Below are 20,459 nucleotides of genomic sequence, written 5' to 3' on the forward strand. Positions count from 1 at the left end.
CGATTTAACTAAAATAAAAGGAATGATCCGTTCTGTTACAGGGGGCACTCGGGTTTGAACAAAGGACCTCTCGATCTGCAGTCGAATGCTCTACCGCTGAGCTATTCCCCCTTGTTCATAGCCGTAATGTCGATTTAACTAAAATTAACGGAATGATCCGTGCTGTTACAGGGAGAACACGGGTTTGAACCAAGGACCTCTTGATCTGCAGTCGAATGCGAGCTATTCCCCCTTGTTCATAACCGTAATGTCGCATTAACTAAAATAAACGGAATGATCCGTGCTGTTACAGTGGGAACTCGGGTTTGAACCAAGGACCTCTCGATCTGCAGTCGAATGCTCTACCACTGATTTATTTCCCTTTGTTCATAGTCGTAATGTCGATTTAGCTAAAATGAAGGCAATGATCCGTGCTGTTACAGGGAGAACTCGGGTTTGAACCAAGGACCTCTCGATCTGCAGCCGAATTCTCTACCACTGAGCTATTCCCCCTAGTTCAAGGCCGTAATGTCGATTTTACTAAAATAAAGGCAATGATCCGTGCTGTTACAGGGAGAACTCGGGTTTGAACCAAGGACCTCTCGATCTGCAGTCGAATGCTCTACCACTGAGCTATTCCCCTTTGTTCCTCGCCCTAATGTCGATTTAACTAAAATAAAAGGAATGATCCGTGCTGTTACAGGGGGAACTCCGGTTTGAACCAAGGACCTCTCGATCTGCAGTCGAATGCTCTACCGCTGAGCTATTCCCCCTTATTCATAGCCGTAATGTCGATTTAACTAAAATTAACGGAATGATCCGTGCTGTTACAGGGAGAACACGGGTTTGAACCAAGGACCTCTTGATTTGCAGTCGAATGCGAGCTATTCCCCCTTGTTCATAACCGTAATGTCGCATTAACTAAAATAAACGAAATGATCCGTGCTGTTACAGGGAGAACTCGGGTTTGAACCAAGTTCCTCTCGATCTGCAGTCGAAAGCTCTACCGCTGAGCTATTCCCCCTTGTTCTTAGCCGTAATGTCGATTTAACTAAAATAAACGGAATGATCCGTGCTGTTACAGGGGGAACTCGGGTTTGAACCAAGTACCTCTTGATCTGCAGTCGAATGCGAGCTATTCACCCTTGTTCATAACCGTAATGTCGATTTAACTAAAATAAACGGAAGGATCCGTGCTGTTACAGGGAGAGCACGGGTTTGAACCAAGTACCTCTTGATCTGCAGTCGAATGCTCTATCACTGAGCTATTCCCCCTTGTTCTTAGCCGTAATGTCGATTTAACTAAAATAAACGGAATGATCCGTGCTGTTACAAGGAGAACACGGGTTTGAACCAAGGACCTCTCAATCTGCAGTAGAATGCTCTACCACTGTGCTATTCCCCCTAGTTCAAGGCCGTAATGTCGATTTAACTAAAATAAAGGCAATGATCCGTGCTGTTACAGGGACAACTCGGGTTTGAACCAAGAACCTCTCGATCTGCAGTCGAATGCTCTACCACTGAGCTATTCCCCTTTGTTCCTCGCCCTAAAGTCGATTTAACTAAAATAAAAGGAATGATCCGTGCTGTTACAGGGGGCACTCGGGTTTGAACCAAGGACCTCTTGATCTGCAGTCGAATGCGAGCTATTCCCCCTTGTTCATAACCGTAATGTCGCATTAACTAAAATAAACGGAATGATCCGTGCTGTTACAGTGGGAACTCGGGTTTGAACCAAGGACCTCTCGATCTGCGGTCGAATGCTCTACCACTGATTTATTTCCCTTTTTTCATAGTCGGAATGTCGATTTAGCTAAAATGAAGGCAATGATCCGTGCTGTTACAGGGAGAACTCGGGTTTGAACCATGGACCTCTCGATCTGCAGCCGAATGCTCTACCACTGAGCTATTCCCCCTAGTTCAAGGCCGTAATGTCGATTTTACTAAAATAAAGGCAATGATCCGTGCTGTTACAGGGGGAACTCCGGTTTGAACCAAGGACCTCTCGATCTGCAGTCGAATGCTCTACCGCTGAGCTATTCCCCCTTATTCATAGCCGTAATGTCGATTTAACTAAAATTAACGGAATGATCCGTGCTGTTACAGGGAGAACACGGGTTTGAACCAAGGACCTCTTGATTTGCAGTCGAATGCGAGCTATTCCCCCTTGTTCATAACCGTAATGTCGCATTAACTAAAATAAACGAAATGATCCGTGCTGTTACAGTGGGAACTCGGGTTTGAACCAAGGACCTCTCGATCTGCAGTCGAATACTCTACCACTGATTTATTTCCCTTTGTTCATAGTCGTAATGTCGATTTAGCTAAAATAAACGGAATGATCCGTGCTGTTACAGGGAGAACTCGGGTTTGAACCAAGTTCCTCTCGATCTGCAGTCGAAAGCTCTACCGCTGAGCTATTCCCCCGTGTTCTTAGCCGTAATGTCGATTTAACTAAAATAAACGGAATGATCCGTGCTGTTACAGGGGGAACTCGGGTTTGAACCAAGTACCTCTCGATCTGCAGTCGAATGCTCTACCACTGAGCTATTCCCCCGCGTTCGTAACCGTATTGTCGATTTAACTAAAATAAGCGAAATGATCCGTGCTGTTACAGGGGGAACTCGGGTTTGAACCAAGGACCTCTTGATCTGAAGTCGAATGCGAGCTATTCACCCTTGTTCATAACCGTAATGTCGATTTAACTAAAATAAACGGAAGGATCCGTGCTGTTACAGGGAGAGCACGGGTTTGAACCAAGTACCTCTTGATCTGCAGTCGAATGCTCTACCACTGAGCTATTCCCTCTTGTTCTTAGCCGTAATGCCGATTTAACTAAAATAAACGGAATGATCCGTGCTGTTACAGGGAGAACACGGGTTTGAACCAAGGACCTCTCAATCTGCAGTAGAATGCTCTACCACTGTGCTATTCTCCCTAGTCCAAGGCCGTAATGTCGATTTAACTAAAATGAAGGCAATGATCCGTGCTGTTACAGGGAGAACTCGGGTTTGAACCAAGGACCTCTCGATCTGCAGTCGAATGCTCTACCACTGAGCTATTCCCCCTAGTTCAAGGCCGTAATGTCGATTTAACTAAAATAAAGGCAATGATCCGTGCTGTTACAGGGACAACTCGGGTTTGAACCAAGGACCTCTCGATCTGCAGTTGAATGCTTTACCACTGAGCTATTCCCCTTTGTTCCTCGCCCTAATGTCGATTTAACTAAAATAAAAGGAATGATCCGTGCTGTTACAGGGGGCACTCGGGTTTGAACCAAGGACCTCTCGATCTGCAGTCGAATGCTCTACCGCTGAGCTATTCCCCCTTGTTCATAGCCGTAATGTCGATTTAACTAAAATTAACGGAATGATCCATGCTGTTACAGGGAGAACACGGGTTTGAACCAAGGACCTCTTGATCTGCAGTCGAATGCGAGCTATTCCCCCTTGTTCATAACCGTAATGTCGCATTACCTAAAATAAACGGAATGATCCGTGCTGTTACAGTGGGAACTCGGGTTTGAACCAAGGACCTCTCGATCTGCAGTCGAATGCTCTACCACTGATTTATTTCCCTTTTTTCATAGTCGTAATGTCGATTTAGCTAAAATGAAGGCAATGATCCGTGCTGTTACAGGGAGAACTCGGGTTTGATCCAAGGACCTCTCGATCTGCAGCCGAATGCTCTACCACTGAGCTATTCCCCCTAGTTCAAGGCCGTAATGTCGATTTAACTAAAATAAAGGCAATGATCCGTGCTGTTACAGGGAGAACTCGGGTTTGAACCAAGTACCTCTCGATCTGCAGTCGAATGCTCTACCACTGAGCTATTCCCCTTTGTTCCTCGCCCTAATGTCGATTTAACTAAAATAAAAGGAATGATCCGTGCTGTTACAGGGGGAACTCGGGTTTGAACCAAGGACCTCTTGATCTGCAGTCGAATGCGAGCTATTCACCCTTGTTCATAACCGTAATGTCGATTTAACTAAAATAAACGGAATGATCCGTGCTGTTACAGTGGGAACTCGGGTTTGAACCAAGGACCTCTCGATCTGCAGTCGAATGCTCTACCACTGAGCTATTCCCCCTTGTTCATAGCCGTAATGTCGATTTAACTAAAATTAACGGAATGATCCATGCTGTTACAGGGAGAACACGGGTTTGAACCAAGGACCTCTTGATCTGCAGTCGAATGCGAGCTATTCCCCCTTGTTCATAACCGTAATGTCGCATTACCTAAAATAAACGGAATGATCCGTGCTGTTACAGTGGGAACTCGGGTTTGAACCAAGGACCTCTCGATCTGCAGTCGAATGCTCTACCACTGATTTATTTCCCTTTTTTCATAGTCGTAATGTCGATTTAGCTAAAATGAAGGCAATGATCCGTGCTGTTACAGGGAGAACTCGGGTTAGATCCAAGGACCTCTCGATCTGCAGCCGAATGCTCTACCACTGAGCTATTCCCCCTAGTTCAAGGCCGTAATGTCGATTTAACTAAAATAAAGGCAATGATCCGTGCTGTTACAGGGAGAACTCGGGTTTGAACCTAGTACCTCTCGATCTGCAGTCGAATGCTCTACCACTGAGCTATTCCCCTTTGTTCCTCGCCCTAATGTCGATTTAACTAAAATAAAAGGAATGATCCGTGCTGTTACAGGGGGAACTCCGGTTTGAACCAAGGACCTCTCGATCTGCAGTCGAATGCTCTACCGCTGAGCTATTCCCCCTTATTCATAGCCGTAATGTCGATTTAACTAAAATTAACGGAATGATCCGTGCTGTTACAGGGAGAACACGGGTTTGAACCAAGGACCTCTTGATTTGCAGTCGAATGCGAGCTATTCCCCCTTGTTTATAACCGTAATGTCGCATTAACTAAAATAAACGAAATGATCCGTGCTGTTACAGTGGGAACTCGGGTTTGAACCAAGGACCTCTCGATCTGCAGTCGAATACTCTACCACTGATTTTTTTCCCTTTGTTCATAGTCGTAATGTCGATTTAGCTAAAATAAACGGAATGATCCGTGCTGTTACAGGGAGAACTCGGGTTTGAACCAAGTTCCTCTCGATCTGCAGTCGAAAGCTCTACCGCTGAGCTATTCCCCCGTGTTCTTAGCCGTAATGTCGATTTAACTAAAATAAACGGAATGATCCGTGCTGTTACAGGGGGAACTCGGGTTTGAACCAAGTACCTCTCGATCTGCAGTCGAATGCTCTACCACTGAGCTATTCCCCCGCGTTCTTAACCGTATTGTCGATTTAACTAAAATAAGCGAAATGATCCGTGCTGTTACAGGGGGAACTCGGGTTTGAACCAAGGACCTCTTGATCTGCAGTCGAATGCGAGCTATTCACCCTTGTTCATAACCGTAATGTCGATTTAACTAAAATAAACGGAAGGATCCGTGCTGTTACAGGGAGAGCACGGGTTTGAACCAAGTACCTCTTGATCTGCAGTCGAATGCTCTACCACTGAGCTATTCCCTCTTGTTCTTAGCCGTAATGTCGATTTAACTAAAATAAACGGAATGATCCGTGCTGTTACAGGGAGAACTCGGGTTTGAACCAAGGACCTCTCGATCTGCAGTCGAATGCTCTACCACTGAGCTATTCCCCTTTGTTCCTCGCCCTAATGTCGATTTAACTAAAATAAAAGGAATGATCCGTGCTGTTACAGGGGGCACTCGGGTTTGAACCAAGGACCTCTCGATCTGCAGTCGAATGCTCTACCGCTGAGCTATTCCCCCTTGTTCATAGCCGTAATGTCGATTTAACTAAAATTAACGGAATGATCCATGCTGTTACAGGGAGAACACGGGTTTGAACCAAGGACCTCTTGATCTGCAGTCGAATGCGAGCTATTCCCCCTTGTTCATAACCGTAATGTCGCATTACCTAAAATAAACGGAATGATCCGTGCTGTTACAGTGGGAACTCGGGTTTGAACCAAGGACCTCTCGATCTGCAGTCGAATGCTCTACCACTGATTTATTTCCCTTTTTTCATAGTCGTAATGTCGATTTAGCTAAAATGAAGGCAATGATCCGTGCTGTTACAGGGAGAACTCGGGTTAGATCCAAGGACCTCTCGATCTGCAGCCGAATGCTCTACCACTGAGCTATTCCCCCTAGTTCAAGGCCGTAATGTCGATTTAACTAAAATAAAGGCAATGATCCGTGCTGTTACAGGGAGAACTCGGGTTTGAACCTAGTACCTCTCGATCTGCAGTCGAATGCTCTACCACTGAGCTATTCCCCTTTGTTCCTCGCCCTAATGTCGATTTAACTAAAATAAAAGGAATGATCCGTGCTGTTACAGGGGGAACTCCGGTTTGAACCAAGGACCTCTCGATCTGCAGTCGAATGCTCTACCGCTGAGCTATTCCCCCTTATTCATAGCCGTAATGTCGATTTAACTAAAATTAACGGAATGATCCGTGCTGTTACAGGGAGAACACGGGTTTGAACCAAGGACCTCTTGATTTGCAGTCGAATGCGAGCTATTCCCCCTTGTTTATAACCGTAATGTCGCATTAACTAAAATAAACGAAATGATCCGTGCTGTTACAGTGGGAACTCGGGTTTGAACCAAGGACCTCTCGATCTGCAGTCGAATACTCTACCACTGATTTTTTTCCCTTTGTTCATAGTCGTAATGTCGATTTAGCTAAAATAAACGGAATGATCCGTGCTGTTACAGGGAGAACTCGGGTTTGAACCAAGTTCCTCTCGATCTGCAGTCGAAAGCTCTACCGCTGAGCTATTCCCCCGTGTTCTTAGCCGTAATGTCGATTTAACTAAAATAAACGGAATGATCCGTGCTGTTACAGGGGGAACTCGGGTTTGAACCAAGTACCTCTCGATCTGCAGTCGAATGCTCTACCACTGAGCTATTCCCCCGCGTTCTTAACCGTATTGTCGATTTAACTAAAATAAGCGAAATGATCCGTGCTGTTACAGGGGGAACTCGGGTTTGAACCAAGGACCTCTTGATCTGCAGTCGAATGCGAGCTATTCACCCTTGTTCATAACCGTAATGTCGATTTAACTAAAATAAACGGAAGGATCCGTGCTGTTACAGGGAGAGCACGGGTTTGAACCAAGTACCTCTTGATCTGCAGTCGAATGCTCTACCACTGAGCTATTCCCTCTTGTTCTTAGCCGTAATGTCGATTTAACTAAAATAAACGGAATGATCCGTGCTGTTACAGGGAGAACTCGGGTTTGAACCAAGGACCTCTCGATCTGCAGTCGAATGCTCTACCACTGAGCTATTCCCCTTTGTTCCTCGCCCTAATGTCGATTTAACTAAAATAAAAGGAATGATCCGTGCTGTTACAGGGGGCACTCGGGTTTGAACCAAGGACCTCTCGATCTGCAGTCGAATGCTCTACCGCTGAGCTATTCCCCCTTGTTCATAGCCGTAATGTCGATTTAACTAAAATTAACGGAATGATCCATGCTGTTACAGGGAGAACACGGGTTTGAACCAAGGACCTCTTGATCTGCAGTCGAATGCGAGCTATTCCCCCTTGTTCATAACCGTAATGTCGCATTACCTAAAATAAACGGAATGATCCGTGCTGTTACAGTGGGAACTCGGGTTTGAACCAAGGACCTCTCGATCTGCAGTCGAATGCTCTACCACTGATTTATTTCCCTTTTTTCATAGTCGTAATGTCGATTTAGCTAAAATGAAGGCAATGATCCGTGCTGTTACAGGGAGAACTCGGGTTTGATCCAAGGACCTCTCGATCTGCAGCCGAATGCTCTACCACTGAGCTATTCCCCCTAGTTCAAGGCCGTAATGTCGATTTAACTAAAATAAAGGCAATGATCCGTGCTGTTACAGGGAGAACTCGGGTTTGAACCAAGTACCTCTCGATCTGCAGTCGAATGCTCTACCACTGAGCTATTCCCCTTTGTTCCTCGCCCTAATGTCGATTTAACTAAAATAAAAGGAATGATCCGTGCTGTTACAGGGGGAACTCGGGTTTGAACCAAGGACCTCTTGATCTGCAGTCGAATGCGAGCTATTCACCCTTGTTCATAACCGTAATGTCGATTTAACTAAAATAAACGGAATGATCCGTGCTGTTACAGTGGGAACTCGGGTTTGAACCAAGGACCTCTCGATCTGCAGTCGAATGCTCTACCACTGAGCTATTCCCCCTTGTTCATAGCCGTAATGTCGATTTAACTAAAATTAACGGAATGATCCATGCTGTTACAGGGAGAACACGGGTTTGAACCAAGGACCTCTTGATCTGCAGTCGAATGCGAGCTATTCCCCCTTGTTCATAACCGTAATGTCGCATTACCTAAAATAAACGGAATGATCCGTGCTGTTACAGTGGGAACTCGGGTTTGAACCAAGGACCTCTCGATCTGCAGTCGAATGCTCTACCACTGATTTATTTCCCTTTTTTCATAGTCGTAATGTCGATTTAGCTAAAATGAAGGCAATGATCCGTGCTCTTACAGGGAGAACTCGGGTTTGATCCAAGGACCTCTCGATCTGCAGCCGAATGCTCTACCACTGAGCTATTCCCCCTAGTTCAAGGCCGTAATGTCGATTTAACTAAAATAAAGGCAATGATCCGTGCTGTTACAGAGAGAACTCGGGTTTGAACCAAGGACCTCTCGATCTGCAGTCGAATGCTCTACCACTGAGCTATTCCCCTTTGTTCCTCGCCCTAATGTCGATTTAACTAAAATAAAAGGAATGATCCGTGCTGTTACAGGGGGCACTCGGGTTTGAACCAAGGACCTCTCGATCTGCAGTCGAATGCTCTACCGCTGAGCTATTCCCCCTTGTTCATAGCCGTAATGTCGATTTAACTAAAATTAACGGAATGATCCATGCTGTTACAGGGAGAACACGGGTTTGAACCAAGGACCTCTTGATCTGCAGTCGAATGCGAGCTATTCCCCCTTGTTCATAACCGTAATGTCGCATTACCTAAAATAAACGGAATGATCCGTGCTGTTACAGTGGGAACTCGGGTTTGAACCAAGGACCTCTCGATCTGCAGTCGAATGCTCTACCACTGATTTATTTCCCTTTTTTCATAGTCGTAATGTCGATTTAGCTAAAATGAAGGCAATGATCCGTGCTGTTACAGGGAGAACTCGGGTTTGATCCAAGGACCTCTCGATCTGCAGCCGAATGCTCTACCACTGAGCTATTCCCCCTAGTTCAAGGCCGTAATGTCGATTTAACTAAAATAAAGGCAATGATCCGTGCTGTTACAGGGAGAACTCGGGTTTGAACCTAGTACCTCTCGATCTGCAGTCGAATGCTCTACCACTGAGCTATTCCCCTTTGTTCCTCGCCCTAATGTCGATTTAACTAAAATAAAAGGAATGATCCGTGCTGTTACAGGGGGAACTCCGGTTTGAACCAAGGACCTCTCGATCTGCAGTCGAATGCTCTACCACTGAGCTATTCCCCCGCGTTCGTAACCGTATTGTCGATTTAACTAAAATAAGCGAAATGATCCGTGCTGTTACAGGGGGAACTCGGGTTTGAACCAAGGACCTCTTGATCTGCAGTCGAATGCGAGCTATTCACCCTTGTTCATAACCGTAATGTCGATTTAACTAAAATAAACGGAAGGATCCGTGCTGTTACAGGGAGAGCACGGGTTTGAACCAAGTACCTCTTGATCTGCAGTCGAATGCTCTACCACTGAGCTATTCCCTCTTGTTCTTAGCCGTAATGTCGATTTAACTAAAATAAACGGAATGATCCGTGCTGTTACAGGGAGAACACGGGTTTGAACCAAGGACCTCTCAATCTGCAGTAGAATGCTCTACCACTGTGCTATTCTCCCTAGTCCAAGGCCGTAATGTCGATTTAACTAAAATGAAGGCAATGATCCGTGCTGTTACAGGGAGAACTCGGGTTTGAACCAAGGACCTCTCGATCTGCAGTCGAATGCTCTACCACTGAGCTATTCCCCCTAGTTCAAGGCCGTAATGTCGATTTAACTAAAATAAAGGCAATGATCCGTGCTGTTACAGGGACAACTCGGGTTTGAACCAAGGACCTCTCGATCTGCAGTTGAATGCTTTACCACTGAGCTATTCCCCTTTGTTCCTCGCCCTAATGTCGATTTAACTAAAATAAAAGGAATGATCCGTGCTGTTACAGGGGGCACTCGGGTTTGAACCAAGGACCTCTCGATCTGCAGTCGAATGCTCTACCGCTGAGCTATTCCCCCTTGTTCATAGCCGTAATGTCGATTTAACTAAAATTAACGGAATGATCCATGCTGTTACAGGGAGAACACGAGTTTGAACCAAGGACCTCTTGATCTGCAGTCGAATGCGAGCTATTCCCCCTTGTTCATAACCGTAATGTCGCATTACCTAAAATAAACGGAATGATCCGTGCTGTTACAGTGGGAACTCGGGTTTGAACCAAGGACCTCTCGATCTGCAGTCGAATGCTCTACCACTGATTTATTTCCCTTTTTTCATAGTCGTAATGTCGATTTAGCTAAAATGAAGGCAATGATCCGTGCTGTTACAGGGAGAACTCGGGTTTGATCCAAGGATCTCTCGATCTGCAGCCGAATGCTCTACCACTGAGCTATTCCCCCTAGTTCAAGGCCGTAATGTCGATTTAACTAAAATAAAGGCAATGATCCGTGCTGTTACAGGGAGAACTCGGGTTTGAACCAAGTACCTCTCGATCTGCAGTCGAATGCTCTACCACTGAGCTATTCCCCTTTGTTCCTCGCCCTAATGTCGATTTAACTAAAATAAAAGGAATGATCCGTGCTGTTACAGGGGGAACTCGGGTTTGAACCAAGAACCTCTTGATCTGCAGTCGAATGCGAGCTATTCACCCTTGTTCATAACCGTAATGTCGATTTAACTAAAATAAACGGAATGATCCGTGCTGTTACAGTGGGAACTCGGGTTTGAACCAAGGACCTCTCGATCTGCAGTCGAATGCTCTACCACTGAGCTATTCCCCCTTGTTCATAGCCGTAATGTCGATTTAACTAAAATTAACGGAATGATCCATGCTGTTACAGGGAGAACACGGGTTTGAACCAAGGACCTCTTGATCTGCAATCGAATGCGAGCTATTCCCCCTTGTTCATAACCGTAATGTCGCATTACCTAAAATAAACGGAATGATCCGTGCTGTTACAGTGGGAACTCGGGTTTGAACCAAGGACCTCTCGATCTGCAGTCGAATGCTCTACCACTGATTTATTTCCCTTTTTTCATAGTCGTAATGTCGATTTAGCTAAAATGAAGGCAATGATCCGTGCTCTTACAGGGAGAACTCGGGTTTGATCCAAGGACCTCTCGATCTGCAGCCGAATGCTCTACCACTGAGCTATTCCCCCTAGTTCAAGGCCGTAATGTCGATTTAACTAAAATAAAGGCAATGATCCGTGCTGTTACAGAGAGAACTCGGGTTTGAACCAAGGACCTCTCGATCTGCAGTCGAATGCTCAACCACTGAGCTATTCCCCCGCGTTCGTAACCGTAATGTCGATTTAACTAAAATAAACGAAATGATCCGTGCTGTTACAGGGGGAACTCGGGTTTGAACCAAGGACCTCTTGATCTGCAGTCGAATGCGAGCTTTTCACCCTTGTTCATAACCGTAATGTCGATTTAACTAAAATAAACGGAATGATCCGTGCTGTTACAGTGGGAACTCGGGTTTGAACCAAGGACCTCTCGATCTGCAGTCGAATGCTCTACCACTGACCTATTTCCCATTGTTCATAGCCGTAATGTCGATTTAACTAAAATAAACGGAATGATCCGTGCTGTTACAGGGAGAGCACGGGTTTGAACCAAGGACCTCTCGATCTGCAGTCGAATGCTCTACCACTGATTTATTTCCCTTTGTACATAGTCGTAATGTCGATTTAGCTAAAATGAAGGCAATGATCCGTGCTGTTACAGGGAGAACTCGGGTTTGAACCAAGGACCTCTCGATCTGCAGTCGAATGCTCTACCACTGAGCTATTCCCCCTAGTTCAAGGCCGTAATGTCGATTTAACTAAAATAAAGGCAATGATCCGTGCTGTTACAGGGAGAACTCGGGTTTGAACCAAGGACCTCTCGATCTGCAGTCGAATGCTCTACCACTGAGATATTCCCCTTTGTTCCTCGCCCTAATGTCGATTTAACTAAAATAAAAGGAATGATCCGTGCTGTTACAGGGGGAACTCGGGTTTGAACCAAGGACCTCTCGATCTGCAGTCGAATGCTCTACCGCTGACCTATTTCCCTTTGTTCATAGCCGTAATGTCGATTTAACTAAAATAAACAGAATGATCCGTGCTGTTACAGGGAGAGCACGGGTTTGAACCAAGTACCTCTTGATCTGCAGTCGAATGCTCTACCACTGAGCTATTCCCCCTTGTTCTTAGCCGTAATGTCGATTTAACTAAAATAAACGGAATGATCCGTGCTGTTACAGGGAGAACACGGGTTTGAACCAAGGACCTCTCGATCTGCAGTCGAATGCTCTACCACTGTGCTATTCCCCCTAGTTCAAGGCCGTAATGTCGATTTAACTAAAATGAAGGCAATGATCCGTGCTGTTACAGGGAGAACTCAAGTTTGAACCAAGGACCTCTCGATCTGCAGTCGAATGCTCTACCACTGAGCTATTCCCCCTTGTTCAAGGCCGTAATGTCGATTTAACTAAAATAAAGGCAATGATCCGTGCTGTTACAGGGAGAACTCGGGTTTGAACCAAGGACCTCTCGATCTGCAGTCGAATGCTTTACCACTGAGCTATTCCCCTTTGTTCCTCGCCCTAATGTCGATTTAACTAAAATAAAAGGAATGATCCGTGCTGTTACAGGGGGAACTCGGGTTTGAACCAAGGACCTCTCGATCTGCAGTCGAATGCTCTACCGCTGAGCTATTCCCCCTTGTTCATAGCCGTAATGTCGATTTAATTAAAATTAACGGAATGATCCGTGCTGTTACAGTGGGAACTCGGGTTTGAACCAAGGACCTCTCGATCTGCAGTCGAATGCTCTACCACTGATTTATCTCCCTTTGTTCATAGTCGTAATGTCGATTTAGCTAAAATGAAGGCAATGATCCGTGCTGTTACAGGGAGAACTCGGGTTTGAACCAAGGACCTCTCGATCTGCAGTCGAATGCTCTACCACTGAGATATTCCCCTTTGTTCCTCGCCCTAATGTCGATTTAACTAAAATAAAAGGAATGATCCGTGCTGTTACAGGGAGAACTCGGGTTTGAACCAAGGACCTCTCGATCTGCAGTCGAATGCTCTACCGCTGAGCTATTCCCCCTTGTTCATAGCCGTAATGTAGATTTAACTAAATAAACGGAATGATCCGTGCTGTTACAGGGAGAACATGGGTTTGAACCAAGTACCTCTCGATCTGCATTCGAATGCTCTACCACTGAGCTATTCCGCTTTGTTCCTCGCCCTAATGTCGATTTAACTAAAAAAAAGGAATGATCCGTGCTGTTACAGGGGGAAAACGGGTTTGAACCAAGGACCTCTCGATCTGCAGTCGAATGCTCTACCACTGAGCTATTCCCCCGCGTTCGTAACCGTAATGTCGATTTAATTAAAATAAAAGGAATGATCCGTGCTGTTACAGGGGGAACTCGAGTTTGAACCAATGACCTCTTGATCTGCAGTCGAATGCTCTACCACTGAGCTACTCCCCCTTGTTCATAACCGTTATGTCGATTTAACTAAAATAAACGGAATGATCCGTGCTGTTACAGGGGGAACTCGGGTTTGAACCAAGGACCTCTCGATCTGCAGTCGAATGCTCTACCACTGAGCTATTTCCCTTTGTTCATAGCTGTAATGTCGATTTAACTAAATTAAACGGAATGATCCGTGCTGTTACAGGGAGAGCAGGGGTTTGAACCAAGTACCTCTTGATCTGCAGTCGAATGCTCTACCACTGAGCTATTCCCCCTTGTTCTTAGCCGTAATGTCGATTTAACTAAAATGAAGGCAATGATCCGTGCTGTTACAGGGAGAACTCGGGTTTGAACCAAGGACCTCTCGATCCGCAGTCGAATGCTCTACCACTGAGCTATTCCCCCTAGTTCAAGGCCGTAATGTCGATTTAACTAAAATAAAGGCAATGATCCGTGCTGTTACAGGAAGAACTTTGGTTTGAACCAAGGACCTCTCGATCTGCAGTCGAATGCTCTACCACTGAGCTATTCTCCGTTGTTCCTCGCCCTAATGTCGATTTAACTAAAAAAAGGAATGATCCGTGCTGTTACAGCGGGAACTCGGGTTTATACCAAGTACCTCTCGATCTGCAGTCGAATTCTCTACCACTGAGCTATTCCCCCTTGTTCATAACCGTAATGTCGATTTAACTAAAATAAACGGAATGATCCGTGCTGTTACAGTGGAACTCGGGTTTGAACCAAGTACCTCTCGATCTGCAGTCGAATGCTCTACCACTGAGCTATTCCCCCGCGTTCGTAACCGTTATGTCGATTTAACTAAAATAAACGGAATGATCCGTGCTGTTACAGTGGGAACTCGGGTTTGAACCAAGGATCGCTCGATCTGCAGTCGAATGCTCTACCACTGAGCTATTTCCCTTTGTTCTAAGCCGTAATGTCGATTTAACTAAATTAAACGGAATGATCCGTGCTATTACAGGGAGAGCATGGGTTTGAACCAAGTACCTCTTGATCTGCAGTCGAATGCTCTACCACTGAGCTATTCCCCCTTGTTCTTAGCCGTAATGTCGATTTAACTAAAATAAACGGAATGATCCGTGCTGTTACAGGGAGAACACGGGTTTGAACCAAGGACCTCTCGATCTGCAGTCGAATGCTCTACCACTGAGCTATTCCCCCTAGTTCAAGGCCGTAATGTCGATTTAACTAAAATGAAGGCAATGATTCGTGCTGTTACAGGGAGAGCTCGGGTTTGAACCAAGGACCTCTCGATCTGCAGTCGAATGCTCAACCACTGAGCTATTCCCCTTTGTTCCTCGCCCTAATGTCGATTTAACTAAAATAAAAGGAATGATCCGTGCTGTTACAGGGGGAACTCGGGTTTGAACCAAGGACCTCTCGATCTGCAGTCGAATGCTCTACCGCTGAGCTATTCCCCCTTGTTCATAGTCGTAATGTCGATTTAACTAAAATTAACGAAATGATCCGTGCTGTTACAGTGGGAACTCGGGTTTGAACCAAGGACCTCTTGATCTGCAGTCGAATGCTCTAACACTGATTTATTTCCCTTTGTTCATAGTCGTAATGTCGATTTAGCTAAAATAAACGGAATGATCCGTGCTTTTACAGGGAGAACTCGGGTTTGAACCAAGTACCTCTCGATCTGCAGTCGAATGCACTACCACTATGCTATTCCCCCTTGTTCAAGGCCGTAATGTCGATTTAACTAAAATAAACGGAATGACTCGTGCTGTTACAGGGGGAGCTCGGGTTTGAACCAAGTACCTCTCGATCTGCAGTCGAATGCTCTACCACTGAGCTATTCCCCCGCGTTCGTAACCGTAATGTCGATTTAACTAAAATAAACGAAATGATCCGTGCTGTTACAGGGGGAACTCGGGTTTGAACCAAGGACCTCTCGATCTGCTGTCGAATGCTCTACCACTGATTTATTTCCCTTTGTTCATAGCCGTAATGTCGATTTAGCTAAAATGAAGGCAATGACCCGTGCTGTTACAGGGAGAACTCGGGTTTGAACCAAGGACCTCTCGATCTGCAGTCGAATGCTCTACCACTGAGCTATTCCCCCTAGTTCAAGGCCGTAATGTCGATTTAACTAAAATAAAGGCAATGATCCGTGCTGTTACATGGAGAACTCGGGATTGAACCAAGGACCTCTCGATCTGCAGTCGAATGCTCTACCACTGAGCTATTCCCCCTAGTTCAAGGCCGTAATGTCGATTTAACTAAAATAAAGGCAATGATCCGTGCTGTTACAGGGAGAACTCGGGTTTGAACCAAGGACCTCTCGATCTGCAGTCGAATGCTCTACCACTGAGCTATTCCCCTTTGTTCCTCGCTCTAATGTCGATTTAACTAAAATAAAAGGAATGATCCGTGCTGTTACAGGGGGAACTCGGGTTTGAACCAAGGACCTCTCGATCTGCAGTCGAGTGCTCAACCGCTGAAATATTCCCCCTTGTTCATAGCCGTAATGTCGATTTTACTAAAATTAACGGAATGATCCGTGCTGTTACAGGGAGAGCAGGGGTTTGAACCAAGTACCTCTTGCTCTGCAGTCGAATGCTCTACCACTGAGCTATTCCCCCTTTTTCTTAGCCGTAATGTCGATTTAACTAAAATAAACGGAATGATCCGTGCAGTTACAGGGAGAACACGGGTTTGAACCAAGGGCCTCTCGATCTGCAAGCGAATGCTCTACCACTGAGCTACTCCCCCTAGTTCAAGGCCGTAATGTCGATTTAACTAAAATGAAGGCAATGATCCGTGCTGTTACACGGAGAACTCGGGTTTAAACCAAGGACCTCTCGATCTGCAGTCGAATGCTCTACCACTGAGCTATTCCCCCTAGTTCAAGGCCGTAATGTCGATTTAACTAAAATAAATGGAATGATCCGTGCTGTTACAGGGGGAACTCGGGTTTGAACCAAGGACCTCTCGATCTGCAGTCGAATGCTCTACCGCTGAGCTATTCCACCTTGTTCTTAGCCGTAATGTCGATTTAACTAAAATAAACGGAATGATCCGTGCTGTTACAGGGCGAACTCGGGTTTGAACCAAGTACCTCTCGATCTGCAGTCGAATGCTCTACCACTGAGCTATTCCCCCGCGTTCGTAACCGTAATGTGGATTTAACTAAAATAAACGAAATGATCTGTGCTGTTACAGGGGGAACTCAGGTTTGAACCAAGGACCTCTCGATCTGCAGTCGAATGCTCTACCATTGAGCTATTCCCCCTAGTTCAAGGCCGTAATGTCGATTTAACTAAAATAAAGGCAATGATCCGTGCTGTTACAGGGAGAACTCGGGTTTGAACCAAGGACCTCTCGATCTGCAGTCGAATGCTCTACCGCTGAGCTATTCCCCTTTGTTCCTCGCCCTAATGTCGATTTAACTAAAATAAAAGGAATGATCCGTGCTGTTACAGGGGGAACTCAGGTTTGAACCAAGGACCTCTCGATCTGCAGTCGAGTGCTCTACCGCTGAGCTATTCACTCGTGTTCATAGCCGTAATGTCGATTTAACTAAAATAAACGAAATTATCCGTGCTTTTACAGGGGGAACTCGGGTTTATACCAAGTACCTCTCGATCTGCATTCGAATTCTCTACCACTGAGCTATTCCCCTTTGTTCATAGCCGTAATGTCGATTTATCTAAATTAAACGGAATGATCCGTGCTGTTACAGGGAGAGCAGGGGTTTGAACCAAGTACCTCTTGATCTGCAGTCGAATGCTCTACCACTGAGCTATTCCCCCTAGTTCAAGGCCGTAATGTCGATTTAACTAAAATAAAGGCAATGATCCGTGCTGTTACAGGGAGAACTCGGGATTGAACCAAGGACGTCTCGATCTGCAGTCGAATGCTCTACCATTGAGCTATTCCCCCTAGTTCAAGGCCGTAATGTCGATTTAACTAAAATAAAGGCAATGATCCGTGCTGTTACAGGGAGAACTCGGGTTTGAACCAAGGACCTCTCGATCTGCAGTCGAATTCTCTACCACTGAGCTATTCCCCTTTGTTCCTCGCCCTAATGTCGATTTAACTAAAATAAAAGGAATGATCTGTGCTGTTACAGGGCGAACTCGGGTTTGAACCAAGTACCTCTCGATCTGCAGTCGAATGCTCTACCACTGAGCTATTCCCCCGCGTTCGTAACCGTAATGTGGATTTAACTAAAATAAACGAAATGATCTGTGCTGTTACAGGGGGAACTCAGGTTTGAACCAAGGACCTCTCGATCTGCAGTCGAATGCTCTACCATTGAGCTATTCCCCCTAGTTCAAGGCCGTAATGTCGATTTAACTAAAATAAAGGCAATATTCCGTGCTGTTACAGGGAGAACTCGGGTTTGAACCAAGGACCTCTCGATCTGCAGTCGAATGCTCTACCACTGAGCTATTCCCCTTTGTTCCTCGCCCTAATGTCGATTTAACTAAAATAAAAGGAATGATCCGTGCTGTTACAGGGCGAACTCGGGTTTGAACCAAGTACCTCTCGATCTGCAGTCGAATGCTCTACCACTGAGCTATTCCCCCTTTTTTTTAGCCGTAATGTCGATTTAACTAAAATAAACGGAATGATCCGTGCAGTTACAGGGAGAACACGGGTTTGAACCAAGGGCCTCTCGATCTGCAAGCGAATGCTCTACCACTGAGCTACTCCCCCTAGTTCAAGGCCGTAATGTCGATTTAACTAAAATGAAGGCAATGATCCGTGCTGTTACACGGAGAACTCGGGTTTAAACCAAGGACCTCTCGATCTGCAGTCGAATGCTCTACCACTGAGCTATTCCCCCTAGTTCAAGGCCGTAATTTCGATTTAACTAAAATAAATGGAATGATCCGTGCTGTTACAGGGGGAACTCGGGTTTGAACCAAGGACCTCTCGATCTGCAGGCGAATGCTCTACCGCTGAGCTATTCCACCTTGTTCTTAGCCGTAATGTCGATTTAACTAAAATAAACGGAATGATCCGTGCTGTTACAGGGCGAACTCGGGTTTGAACCAAGTACCTCTCGATCTGCAGTCGAATGCTCTACCACTGAGCTATTCCCCCGCGTTCGTAACCGTAATGTGGATTTAACTAAAATAAACGAAATGATCTGTGCTGTTACAGGGGGAACTCAGGTTTGAACCAAGGACCTCTCGATCTGCAGTCGAATGCTCTACCATTGAGCTATTCCCCCTAGTTCAAGGCCGTAATGTCGATTTAACTAAAATAAAGGCAATGATCCGTGCTGTTACAGGGAGAACTCGGGTTTGAACCAAGGACCTCTCGATCTGCAGTCGAATGCTCTACCGCTGAGCTATTCCCCTTTGTTCCTCGCCCTAATGTCGATTTAACTAAAATAAAAGGAATGATCCGTGCTGTTACAGGGGGAACTCAGGTTTGAACCAAGGACCTCTCGATCTGCAGTCGAGTGCTCTACCGCTGAGCTATTCACTCGTGTTCATAGCCGTAATGTCGATTTAACTAAAATAAACGAAATTATCCGTGCTTTTACAGGGGGAACTCGGGTTTATACCAAGTACCTCTCGATCTGCATTCGAATTCTCTACCACTGAGCTATTCCCCTTTGTTCATAGCCGTAATGTCGATTTATCTAAATTAAACGGAATGATCCGTGCTGTTACAGGGAGAGCAGGGGTTTGAACCAAGTACCTCTTGATCTGCAGTCGAATGCTCTACCACTGAGCTATTCCCCCTAGTTCAAGGCCGTAATGTCGATTTAACTAAAATAAAGGCAATGATCCGTGCTGTTACAGGGAGAACTCGGGATTGAACCAAGGACGTCTCGATCTGCAGTCGAATGCTCTACCATTGAGCTATTCCCCCTAGTTCAAGGCCGTAATGTCGATTTAACTAAAATAAAGGCAATGATCCGTGCTGTTACAGGGAGAACTCGGGTTTGAACCAAGGACCTCTCGATCTGCAGTCGAATTCTCTACCACTGAGCTATTCCCCTTTGTTCCTCGCCCTAATGTCGATTTAACTAAAATAAAAGGAATGATCTGTGCTGTTACAGGGCGAACTCGGGATTGAACCAAGTACCTCTCGATCTGCAGTCGAATGCTCTACCACTGAGCTATTCCCCCGCGTTCGTAACCGTAATGTGGATTTAACTAAAATAAACGAAATGATCTGTGCTGTTACAGGGGGAACTCAGGTTTGAACCAAGGACCTCTCGATCTGCAGTCGAATGCTCTACCATTGAGCTATTCCCCCTAGTTCAAGGCCGTAATGTCGATTTAACTAAAATAAAGGCAATATTCCGTGCTGTTGCAGGGAGAACTCGGGTTTGAACCAAGGACCTCTCGATCTGCAGTCGAATGCTCTACCACTGAGCTATTCCCCTTTGTTCCTCGCCCTAATGTCGATTTAACTAAAATAAAAGGAATGATCCGTGCTGTTACAGGGCGAACTCGGGTTTGAACCAAGTACCTCTCGATCTGCAGTCGAATGCTCTACCACTGAGCTATTCCCCCTTTTTCTTAGCCGTAATGTCGATTTAACTAAAATAAACGGAATGATCCGTGCAGTTACAGGGAGAACACGGGTTTGAACCAAGGGCCTCTCGATCTGCAAGCGAATGCTCTACCACTGAGCTACTCCCCCTAGTTCAAGGCCGTAATGTCGATTTAACTAAAATGAAGGCAATGATCCGTGCTGTTACACGGAGAACTCGGGTTTAAACCAAGGACCTCTCGATCTGCAGTCGAATGCTCTACCACTGAGCTATTCCCCCTAGTTCAAGGCCGTAATTTC

At 45.7% G+C, this 20,459-nt stretch overlaps 11 non-coding genes across 11 annotated transcripts; all 11 read right to left on the reverse strand.

Moving 5' to 3' along the window:
* Window positions 1-2,464: 2,464 nt before the first annotated feature.
* TRNAC-GCA (transfer RNA cysteine (anticodon GCA)) lies at window positions 2,465-2,536 on the reverse strand. The gene has a single exon. It is a non-coding gene; the product is annotated as a tRNA-Cys (tRNA).
* A 439-nt stretch (window positions 2,537-2,975) lies between these two features.
* Window positions 2,976-3,047, reverse strand: TRNAC-GCA (transfer RNA cysteine (anticodon GCA)). Its single transcript has one exon. It is a non-coding gene; the product is annotated as a tRNA-Cys (tRNA).
* Window positions 3,048-5,149: 2,102 nt separating this feature from the next.
* Window positions 5,150-5,221, reverse strand: TRNAC-GCA (transfer RNA cysteine (anticodon GCA)). Its single transcript has one exon. It is a non-coding gene; the product is annotated as a tRNA-Cys (tRNA).
* A 1,591-nt stretch (window positions 5,222-6,812) lies between these two features.
* Window positions 6,813-6,884, reverse strand: TRNAC-GCA (transfer RNA cysteine (anticodon GCA)). Its single transcript has one exon. It is a non-coding gene; the product is annotated as a tRNA-Cys (tRNA).
* Window positions 6,885-9,878: 2,994 nt separating this feature from the next.
* On the reverse strand, window positions 9,879-9,950 carry TRNAC-GCA (transfer RNA cysteine (anticodon GCA)). The gene has a single exon. It is a non-coding gene; the product is annotated as a tRNA-Cys (tRNA).
* A 1,972-nt stretch (window positions 9,951-11,922) lies between these two features.
* TRNAC-GCA (transfer RNA cysteine (anticodon GCA)) lies at window positions 11,923-11,994 on the reverse strand. Its single transcript has one exon. It is a non-coding gene; the product is annotated as a tRNA-Cys (tRNA).
* An 838-nt stretch (window positions 11,995-12,832) lies between these two features.
* TRNAC-GCA (transfer RNA cysteine (anticodon GCA)) lies at window positions 12,833-12,904 on the reverse strand. Its single transcript has one exon. It is a non-coding gene; the product is annotated as a tRNA-Cys (tRNA).
* A 318-nt stretch (window positions 12,905-13,222) lies between these two features.
* On the reverse strand, window positions 13,223-13,294 carry TRNAC-GCA (transfer RNA cysteine (anticodon GCA)). Its single transcript has one exon. It is a non-coding gene; the product is annotated as a tRNA-Cys (tRNA).
* Window positions 13,295-14,000: 706 nt separating this feature from the next.
* On the reverse strand, window positions 14,001-14,072 carry TRNAR-GCG (transfer RNA arginine (anticodon GCG)). Its single transcript has one exon. It is a non-coding gene; the product is annotated as a tRNA-Arg (tRNA).
* Window positions 14,073-15,037: 965 nt separating this feature from the next.
* TRNAC-GCA (transfer RNA cysteine (anticodon GCA)) lies at window positions 15,038-15,109 on the reverse strand. The gene has a single exon. It is a non-coding gene; the product is annotated as a tRNA-Cys (tRNA).
* A 578-nt stretch (window positions 15,110-15,687) lies between these two features.
* On the reverse strand, window positions 15,688-15,759 carry TRNAC-GCA (transfer RNA cysteine (anticodon GCA)). Its single transcript has one exon. It is a non-coding gene; the product is annotated as a tRNA-Cys (tRNA).
* Window positions 15,760-20,459: the final 4,700 nt, after the last annotated feature.

Source organism: Phalangium opilio, unplaced genomic scaffold (genome assembly GCF_054372755.1).
Source record: "Phalangium opilio isolate 3A_F unplaced genomic scaffold, DU_Popi_V2 ptg000021l_1, whole genome shotgun sequence".
Classification (NCBI taxonomy): Eukaryota; Metazoa; Arthropoda; class Arachnida; order Opiliones; family Phalangiidae; genus Phalangium; species Phalangium opilio.